This window comes from Balaenoptera borealis (assembly GCF_965194805.1).
Source record: "Balaenoptera borealis genome assembly, chromosome: 3".
Taxonomy (NCBI): Eukaryota; Metazoa; Chordata; class Mammalia; order Artiodactyla; family Balaenopteridae; genus Balaenoptera; species Balaenoptera borealis.
Genome location: NC_138866.1, coordinates 70,513,349 through 70,523,995, shown reverse-complemented (window position 1 = coordinate 70,523,995; position 10,647 = coordinate 70,513,349).

Sequence of the window (10,647 nt, the reverse complement as noted above, 5' to 3'; positions counted from 1 at the left end):
TCTATCAATTTTAACCATTTAGAAATTTTCCTGGAAACTTTTGACGTGCTCCGATATGGTTGGTCTATGTTTAAGATGTGCTGCATGGTTGTGATCCTGGAGTCCTCTTTTGATAAATGCTCTGTTTCCTGCATTCTATCAATATATCTTCCTCTTTTGTTTATTCCTTTATTTTTGTGGAGAACATTCTCCAGCGGTTTCCTAAGTGTGCATTTTTATGATGCATAATTATAAAATATATTATAAAATATATTTTATAATATTTTTAAGATCATTTCTCATAGTGTATTCAGCTACTCATTGATAATTTGTTTATGTCAAGAAATCTAGGTTGGAAATCAATTGTTCAACTAAGCTAGAAGGTAGAGTTGCTGTTGCTAAGTCTGAGAGTATCATTGTCTGAATCTTCTGCATGAAGCCTATTTTTATTTTCTTTTTCTGTTTAAATATTTTTGGATTAGCTCTTTGCTCTTAAGTTCTAAAATATCATGGGCATATCCTTATCATGAATCTATTTTCATCCATAGTATTGGGCATTCATTCAGTGAATCTTTTCTGTCTACAAACTCGTATTCTTCTATTTTGAGGCATTTAAAAAAGTACTTCCTTGATGATTTCCTCTTCTCCTTTTTTTATTATTCTATCATTTGGATATTCATTGTTTTTTATCTTGGACCTCCTGAACTGATCTTCTAATTTTTTTTGTATGTTTCTTTCTAATTTTTCATCTTTGTGTCTTTTTGCTCTCTTTTTTACAAAATTCCTTCAACTTCTTAGTACAATCCATCTAAGCTTTTCATTTCTACTATCATTTTTCTAAATTCCAATATGTATTTCCTATGTTAATGCTCTTTTAAATAGAATTCTTTTAATAAAATGATGAAATATGTTTTCTTACCTTTCTGAAAGTGTTGACAAGAATGTTTTTAATTATGGGGGTAATTTTGCTGCATAGTCTGTTTTCTCTTATTGTGTTTTTTATTTATATGTTTGTGTGGTTTCTGTCTTACTTCAGGACTTTTTACTGGATACCTAATTGAAATATCTGTGTACATGGACACATTTACCAGTGCTTGTCTTCAGTGTAGGGTAACCTGGTCAGGCTCATTTCCTGAGAAGCCTTCACAATCATTATTTTAATTCTTATCTCTTCTTTGGTCACATTTCTCAGAGAACATTTTAGTATCCTTCATGGAAGGATATAAGCCTTGTTGTTGCATTCTAGAAGCCAAAAGGAGGACAAGTGATAGAAATATCAGAATTCTGGGTGAAGACTTTAAATTCCTTGATTTCTGCATGGTTAACATTGCCTTTAACTCTGCTGGATATCTGCTTGTGCAAAGAGCCTCTACTTTACTGTCTTTACAGAATAAACCTGCCTTCTCCCTGATGGATAAAGGCGATCATAAAACTGTACACATTGGTTGAGCATGTCTGGGGGTTCAACTTCTTTTTAAACAGACTTTCACATAAATTTTGTATTTCAGACCCATTGTCATCCCCACTTCCATAAACATCTGTTGCTGAATACCAGGGCTTTCCCCACTGATGTCTTAAGACCAGGTTTCTCAGGACCAGTAAGTTAGTTACCTCTGCTTTTCTACATTCTAGCTCATGAAATTCTGTTGCTCTTTACAATCTCTCCCATTCTTTGACCTTGCACACTGATGTTTTGTTTTTAAAAGTACTTGGCTCTCATTTTATTGGGATTTGGAGAAGTACTGAAGTAAATGAGTTCAATGCTTCTCTAATGAACTTTTTCCTTCAAACTTTCTCTTGATATTAACTTTAAAAATATTTCCAAAATATGCCTAACTTTAATTGCCAGTTGTTTTATCTGAAGTTTATAGTCAGTATTGTCTGTCTTCATTTTCAGGGTATTTTTAGGTCAAGGAATTTTTTTCCTTTATCCTACTGCATACTGTGATGGTACACCAATAATTCTTGGGCTAGCTCTGTGTGTTCTATTCCCTATTGTCTCTCCCTCTATTTTCTTCTCTCTTATTGTTCTTTCTTATTTCCATTCTTTCTTTGGGTATCTAAGAATTTCTCAAATCATCATTGACATCTCTGATTTACCTTTCTAAAATGTAAGTTATGGCTTTTAATGCTTCTGTTGTTAACTCTAATTTTATTATTGAATATTGAGGTTTCAGCTCAGTGTGTTCACTGAGGTTCAGCACAGTGTGTTGTTTTTTTCATCATTTCCTGTTCTCTTCTTGACTTACTCTTTTGTTTCTGCAACTTTTTTGTTATATTCTATTAAGAAGAGCTCCTAAAAAGACAGTCTGTATTCTGTATGCAATATACAGATGTGGTTTGTTTGGGGCATAGTGTTTTCTTGTTGTTGTGGTCTTTCTTTTGTTTTGTTGTTGGCCAACGTGTGAGGAAAGGAAGAAAAGAAGGAAGAAATGGAGGGAGGGAGGGAAGGAAGATGAAAGAAAGAGAGAATTCTGAAAAATCCCTAACTTTCCCAAATCTGAAATCTGGCAACAATGAACTCATGCTTGACAATATTGAGATGGTGCTGATTATTGTCTATGTCTTTGAAAATAGCCTGCATTTGCCAGTTTTCCAATATTTAACCACCCTTTATTGCCTTTTGAAATCTTGATGTTGCTATACTGGTCCCTATAGATATTGAGGTAGCTGGATTTGTCCATGTAGACTACTGAATTGTCATATATATATTTTTTACTATAACATGGATATTTTTTCTTTTGATTCCTGCAGTTGAATAAGTACTGTACTGTGTTCTTCCTCAGGTTTTTCCAGTGTTTTCTTTCTTTTGTTCTGCAGTATTTTTTATACATTCCTAGTTGCTATTTCTTTTCCTTACTCATCCTTGATTGAGAGGGGAGCTTTTTAAATTCAGTCTGTCCATAGGCAAGGTATGTGGCTCTTCTCTCGGTTCTGTTCACTAACACTTGGGAGATGCTAGAATTCCTTTCTCTGCTCTAAAATTGGAAGACATAGTGATGAGCACTGTTTCTTGACCAGTTTCTAGGACCCAGCAGGCTCTACTTGACAACTTTTCTCCTAGTCTGATATCTTCTCATGAACTGATTTGTCCTCCGATATTCTGGACTGTGGTCCATGAAAGAACATAAGCTCCAAAATGCATCTAGGAGTCTTCTTATTCCTTGCCTCCACCTAAAGTGCTTTATGCCTATGGATAATGCATATGAGGATTAATGTGTCCACATCCACCATACTTTCTTCTTGTTCCTTTCTTGAAGTTTTAGTCTTTAAATGGCTGAAAAAACCATGAAGCCAAGGTGATTGAGAACGATGATTTGGTCACTTCATAAAATTTCTCTCTCATGGTAGAAGGAGGAATAGATGAGTGGTTTTCTGTGTAAAACTACCAAGAACAAGTTGAGGGAATATATAAGATGCAAAAGAAAACGAATACTCCTACCTTCTTTTATCTTGCTGAAGTTACTGAATTTTATAAGCGTGCTGGACACTTCGCTTTTCTCAGAACAAGTCCTTAGAGTTGGTAGAACTTTCAAATTTTGAAAACTTTTTTATCATCACAGTTTTGGTAGTGCATGATTTTATTTATTTATTTATTTGATTAGTTAGTTTGTTATACATTTATTGATTGCTAATACTTCCTAAGTAGTTTAGAATGTTAAGACACACGTGTCTGAAACTAACTAGTTAGCCCTTTTTTTAGAAAAAATATTTTTATGTTCTCAGTATGGTTTCTTATTTCATCTTTAGTCATAGTATACCTGTTCTAAGTTCTAAACATAGTATACCCAGTTTAGAACTGTATATAAAGAGAATATATCTATCAAAAATATAATTTTATGCCCTGTTGTAATTAATTCCTGTTATCATTTTTCTATAATTATTTGAAATCTTCAGTTATATAAAGTGTATAAATACATAATATTTAGAGCACTGTTTTTTATTCTCATGTTTATAATTAATTTGAAAATTAAAGAAAAAGTATCATGACCAGAATATTTCCTAACTTCAGGTCTGAGCATGAGGAGGAATGGGATTCACTCCAGGGCTAACTTGGGAGATATGTGAGCTTTGTGTTAGTACTTTCTGCTGCTGGGTTTATGATGTAGGCAAGAAAAGCCTTGCAGAGATTAATGAAGGATGATCCTTGGCAGCTATTTTGAAAGAAATCATTTTGCTTATTTACATTCAATAAAACCAAATCAATCAGCAAACAGAAGTAGGGACTCAGCCTTTCCCTGTGTTTAAATGTCTGTATTTCGGTGTTATTTGCTGAAATGACCATTTAAATGGAACTGGACAAGCAAAGCAAAACAAACAAACAAAAAACTGTTACATAATCACAGAGACAAGAACTGTATTTGGCAGATTTCTTTTGTTCCTTTTAGGTGAATATTATAATGAATGCTTACTATATTTAAAGGGAAAAATAGCTGTGATGAACAATTACTAGGCAAATAGAAATTGAGTGCTTAATTTCTCTCTGGAACATTAAAGACACAAACCAACAGGTGTTGATTCAATTCCTAAGAGCATCAGTTTATGGAAAAAAATATATATATTTACTGAGTTTACCTGTGTGTTCTCACCATTAAAAATGCAAATGCCTCAGCTTATCTTTAAAATCTTGGGCAAAGAAAGAAAACCCTATTTGGGAAGAGGGAGAAAGAACATGGCTACTCATAAGAAATAAGACTTTTTGGTCTCATTTGCAGCCAGCTGTGGCCCTGGCACTAAATTCTGACCAGTTAGTTGAAATTTCTAGAATATGTCTTCAGAGAGAAAAAGTACACCATATTCCTTCCTTGCTCCTTTTTCCTTATTGAAATGCAGAATGCTTGGAGTTCAAAGTGCCACCTGGAACAGGAGGTAGAAGGCATGTGTTGATGGTCATGGAGCACAAAGTATGAATGACTGGTTAACTTTTGAATGTTTCTCTTTGATTTCACTTATATGTGAGAGAAATAAACTTCTCTCTTATTATTTCCAGGTTTTTTGTCACTTGCATCCAAACCTGTTTCTGACTGATGCTAAGTTCTTCACCTTTCATCCTATCTTTCAAACCTTATCTTATTTTCTTTACAAAAGTCCAGGTAATTAGATGTTCAGTGTTCCTTTAGTAAGCATTATGCCTTTTCAGGTTTGACCTTTTGTTCAATCTACTTTATCTGCACAGTAGGAGATGTTACCTGTTCTAACTGTTTGGAATTCTCTTCTCCTCAAGTATGTTTCAGCTTTCTTAGATCATCCTGGGATAATCTTTCTTCAGATTCCTATAATATCATTCTATGGACTTTTCCATAAACATATTTGATAACAAGCTTCTTGAGGGATGGAATCAGTTAATTGCAACAAACATACATTGAGCACCCCTTATGTGTCAGGCATTGTACTAGAGTTTACTGAGATAGGAAGGATGATAGAGACAATGTCCTTGCTCACAAAGATTTCATAATTTAGTGAGAGAAAGGTATTTTTGAAAGTAATACTAAAACATGAGTACAGCATAATGAACAACCCATGTTGTAGAATTACAAATGAGGAGAAGATTAATTCTTCTGGGAATGGAACGGGAAGAAAGCCCCAAATGATTTATCTAAGAGGATGATATCTGGACTGGCCTCAAAGGATCAGTAATATGTTTATTTAGAAGGTAGCATCAGAGGAAACTGCATGAGAATGCCAAAAGTGGAGAAACAGCCTCTGCACCTTGAGAGAGCTCTCAATATCCAGCTGGAGGCAAGTGTTGGCTTTGTGGTGAAGAGAGTTGAAAGAAATGAAAAGGTAGCACTGAAAATGGGTGTAAGCATGGGACAAAGGAACAAATGCTTGTCAGTGTGACATTTATATACTTTCATTTTTCATAAAAGAAGAAATATCTGATGAAGAGATGAGAAATAGATTAAATGGGGGATATTTGATGAGGACGGACTAAAGGGCATGGATCTAACACATTGGCCAATGTGGCAACAAATGAGATAGTTGAAAATGGGTCACTGTTAAAAAGATTTTGAATAAAACATAAGGAAGAGGAAAGACTGCTTTGACTAGACTCTATAATCCTGGTAAGTTGGAGATATACTAAGTTACTGAGAAAACATTGCTCTATGATTGTGAACTTGGAAGTTAAAGATTTATTACAGCAACTGTGGAGAGGAATGGAGGGGGTTTGTGTGAGTGTGGAGTTAAAGTGAAGCTAAACTATTCATGCCTAAGTTTGGAAAAAGACCAAGAGCTGACTTAATGGACTGAAGAAATAACTAGTGGTTAAGAAACTAGAGATTTTCTCAGAGCAGATGTGGCGCTAGTATTGTACTTCCTTGCTTTCCTTCACAGTACAAACCAAAATGACTTCTATTAAGTGAGTCCTCATACTGCATTAATATACTGTAATTCATCCTAAATTATCTTGTTATTCTTATATTTTCATTTAAACTTAGTGAGTTCTTCGGGAAGAAAACAGGAAAGAAAATTCTGTCTAAGAGCTATGGGATATGGTGGCACAGGGCAGATTTATCTCCATTTATAGGTGTTCAATAAGACCTCATGGGTTGAATTTACCCAAAGTAACCCCCACTGTATCTTTCTAATAGTGTTGATATAGTTGACTATATATCTTTTTTAACCAATTTTTTCTTTTATGACAAATGAGCAGAATATATATATTTCATTTATTTTGTGAACAAAGATGAGCTATACTATACAGAGGAAAACATAGATATAGAGAAGCATACAGTCTAACTTCAGCGTTAGATAAACAGCCCAGAGGCCCAGAGATTTGGCACAATATCTGAGGCTTCTCTGAGAAGATCTGAGATCACAGCATTTCTTCTTATTAGAAAAGATCTAGCATTTATAGAAAGTGCCATTTAAAAGACTGTGTAGCTCAGAGGGGGAAAAAAGCAATATTCCGGTAGGCTGCCTTTTGAAGCAGTAAACACCTTTTATGTCATTTAATAATACCTTGGATAGGTTTGAAGAACTTTGTGTCGAGTACTCTGAAAACAAGGAATATAAGTTTGGTGAACTCTTTCAGTCATTTGAATCTTAAATCAACCAGTCACAGTGTCTTAAAGCAGCTTATTTGATTCATTTAAACTTGTGGTTACACTAGGAATACAACTCCCAGGTCTATTGTTGTTTCACCTGTAGTTGATGTGGAAGATTGATATACACTACTGTTTTCTCCTTTCTAGGGCATGTAGCAAATCAATATGTGATTTTATGCAAAAAAAGGCTTATGTTTTTCCTGTTTGTAATGGGCAATATAAGCCATTTTAAAATAAAACAGAGATTGTGACCCCAGCTGAACTCAAGACCAGAGACTGGCAGGTTTTTGTTTGGGTAACAAATGGTTGAACAGTTTTTAATGTATGCTTAGAATTTGTGATTTAACTCTTAATCTACAGTCTGGTCAGGTAGAAATTTCTTTACAACTTTTGAAAAAATTGTTTCTCGTATTTTGATTAATTTGAGAAATTATTTCTGTTAAATTGCCCCCAGAGTGAAAGTTGAAAATTATATTCACCTAACCTATCTTCCAATGGTTTTCGGGTACTGCATAATAAATAGGCCATCTCTTTCTTCCTTGTCTCAGCCTGCCTTTCATTTTTTTCTTATTTTTTACATATTTTTGAAATAATTTTTTTCGTGATATAGATTCTTTGCCTGAGAAATCCTAAGTATATCAATCAAGCTTCATGCAATGGTAATGTGATACATAAATCATCTCATAGGCTATATTCAGTATTTTTAATGTATTTTTCATTACAATAATCAAACTAATTTTATATGAAAATATTCAGGTTGGTCTTTAAATTCAGGCTGGAGGTGAAAGTCTGGATACATGAGATTGCCATTAGATTTTCAGGTTAACTGCTGTCACCAGGAATGCTCAGATATTATTTAGCCCATAAACTTATTGGATCAAGCTGAACTCTAAAAAACAATCTTACAGTAGAAAATAAGTAGGTGGAATTTTGCTTTATTTAAGAGGATTATAGATATATTTGAAATGTCCTTTTAACAAAATAGGTCAGTGATTAATATTCAGTACCTCACCTCATTTCCTTCCCCATAAAGTTAACTAGAGGTAATTCATTTGTATTTGTATGGGCAGAATACATAATATATTATATATTGGTCTTGAATTTGATTCTTTTTTTCTTTTCTTTCTTCTACCAAACTAACATTCAACAACTAAAAGAGTAAGACTCTTGACCAATTACAACTGAGTTAAGAAGAGCTGAGTTGTAATAAATAAAACTTTCATATTAGTATCTCACCTAAGAAAAAATAAGAATATGTGAATCTGATACTGGAAGATAATAAAGACGAGGTAGAATGTTTGTATATGTTTATGTTTTTTCCAAACACAAGTGATTAATAATTTTTGAAGTATATTTCTACATCAGTATGTGTCTTCATAGGGCTGGGAGGATTTTGAAAGGATACCTGATATATTGTTATAGAGAACATGACCACACCTAAATTATCATACAGTGTCTTGGATAATTCAGAGCCAGTGGGCTCTGAAATGAGATTTGAATCTCAGTTCTGTCACTCATCAGCTGTGGGTCTCAATAACCATTTAATATTTTTGGACCTTATCTCACCATCTATGAAAGGACATAATTCTAGGGAAGTTGTGAAGATTATGTAAAATAATCCATTTAAATTGTCTGGCCTACAAGTACACTCAGTAAATAATAGCTATTATTTTTGTTGGGGTAACATATCTTATATAAATGCCTTAGGAAAGTAGGATCCCTACTTTATTTACTCAAGCTAAAATACTTTTTGATGTCTAGCTTAAATTATATTTATATAATTTAGGTCAATATCCTTTGTATGTCAAAATTAAAACAAAACCACTTTTATATATATTTATTTTCTCCTCTTTCTATATAAAAGTTATCACTCCTCCTTACATTCTAATTTTTATTATTCTACTTCTGTATCCTTCACAAAACTTGACTTGTTGCAGTTTTAATTTTTGTGTAAAGAGAACTCACTTAATTGAAATGTTTTGACCCTAAACAGTAGTAAAACAGAAAGAATAGAAGGGCTCTCTGCCCATACTTAACAGGCCAGGTGATTTGGACCAACTCTTTCATGAAAAAAGGAAAGAAGTTGGGTAAAATATTTTAAATATATATATATTTTTAACACCAAGGTACTGAGAAGATGTCATAAGTTACCAGGCAATAATCTAAAAAGAAATCAGGAGTTTAGATAGGTAAGTGGACCACTGGAGATTTGCTGAATCCAATGAAACTGAGATTAGCATTTGATTGCTTTTCAGGACAAAAATGAAGGGATCAAAGCTTAAGGGCAAGAAAAGTCTATCAGGCAACACTTTATACATGAAACTGGAGCTGTAAAAGACTATACTTTCCAGGGCAAGGATGAAGCAAAATAAACCTGCCTCCTCTTCACAGAGAATTAGAATAATATATTATAGAAATTATAACCACAAACCTATTAATTTACAAATATGCAGTCAAAATTAGTATTACCTGAATGTACTCAAAATTCTTGAACCATAAATTCAGTTTAAAATGAGCCCAGACTAATAGTACTCTCAGGTCTGTGGCAGAAGCAACATGAATCATCTCTACAGGAATGCAGTTCATGCTTGGCCTTAGTAATTTCCATGAAAAATTTTCTGGGGGAAATTATAAAATCACAGGAAAAAAACCCACACATGTGAACAAGGCACAGTGAGTTAGAAATCAGCAAAAACAATAGATAGCAGAATCAGAATCATAAATCTTCAAATTTTGAAATTATCAATGTAGATTATAAACCAACAATAGTTATTATATTTAGAAAGATAAAAGGTCATTTGAAAATATTTATAGAAAAATAAATTATACAGTGTGACCTGAAAATACAATAAGTGAAGTAAAAAACCCAATGTACGTATTTAAGGGCATATTGGACACAGACAAAAAGAGGATTAATGAATTGGAAGACAGATCAGGAGAAATCATTTCAAAAGAAGTATAGAGAAGTAAAGGTCAGAAAGAAATATGAGAAAGGATAAGAAACGTGGAGGATAGAGTGAAAGATTTAATCAGTTAGGTAGAATGAGAGGGCAGTAAAAATGTGGCAGTAAATAATATTTGATCACATATTCCCTGAAAATGTCCAAAAACTGTTAGAAGTCACTGATGAATAGATATAAAAGTCCAGAGGATCTCAAGCCAATGAAATATAAAGAAATTCATACCTAGATATACTGTTTTGAAAATACAGGTGCAAAACATCAAGATGGGAAAAAAAAATACAGATGAGCTTTAAAGGAGAAGCAGCTGCTTTCTCAACAATAATGTAAGCTAGAAGACAGTGAAATTATTTCTATAATGTTCTGATAGAAAATAATTTTCTATGTAATTCTCTATACCCAAAAAAAGTACCTTAAAAAGATGAAAGTAAAATAAACAATCAGCCCCCCTCCCCCACAAAAAAACAGCTATTTTCTTGTCGAGTTAATGTTTATCTACACTTTTGATAGGGGCATATTTTTTTTTAAACCTCTTTATTGAAGTATAATTGCTTTACAATGGTGTGTTAGTTTCTGCTTTATAATAAAGTGAATCAGTTATATATATACATATGTTCCCATATCTCTTCCCTCTTGCATCTCCCTCCCTCCCACCCTCC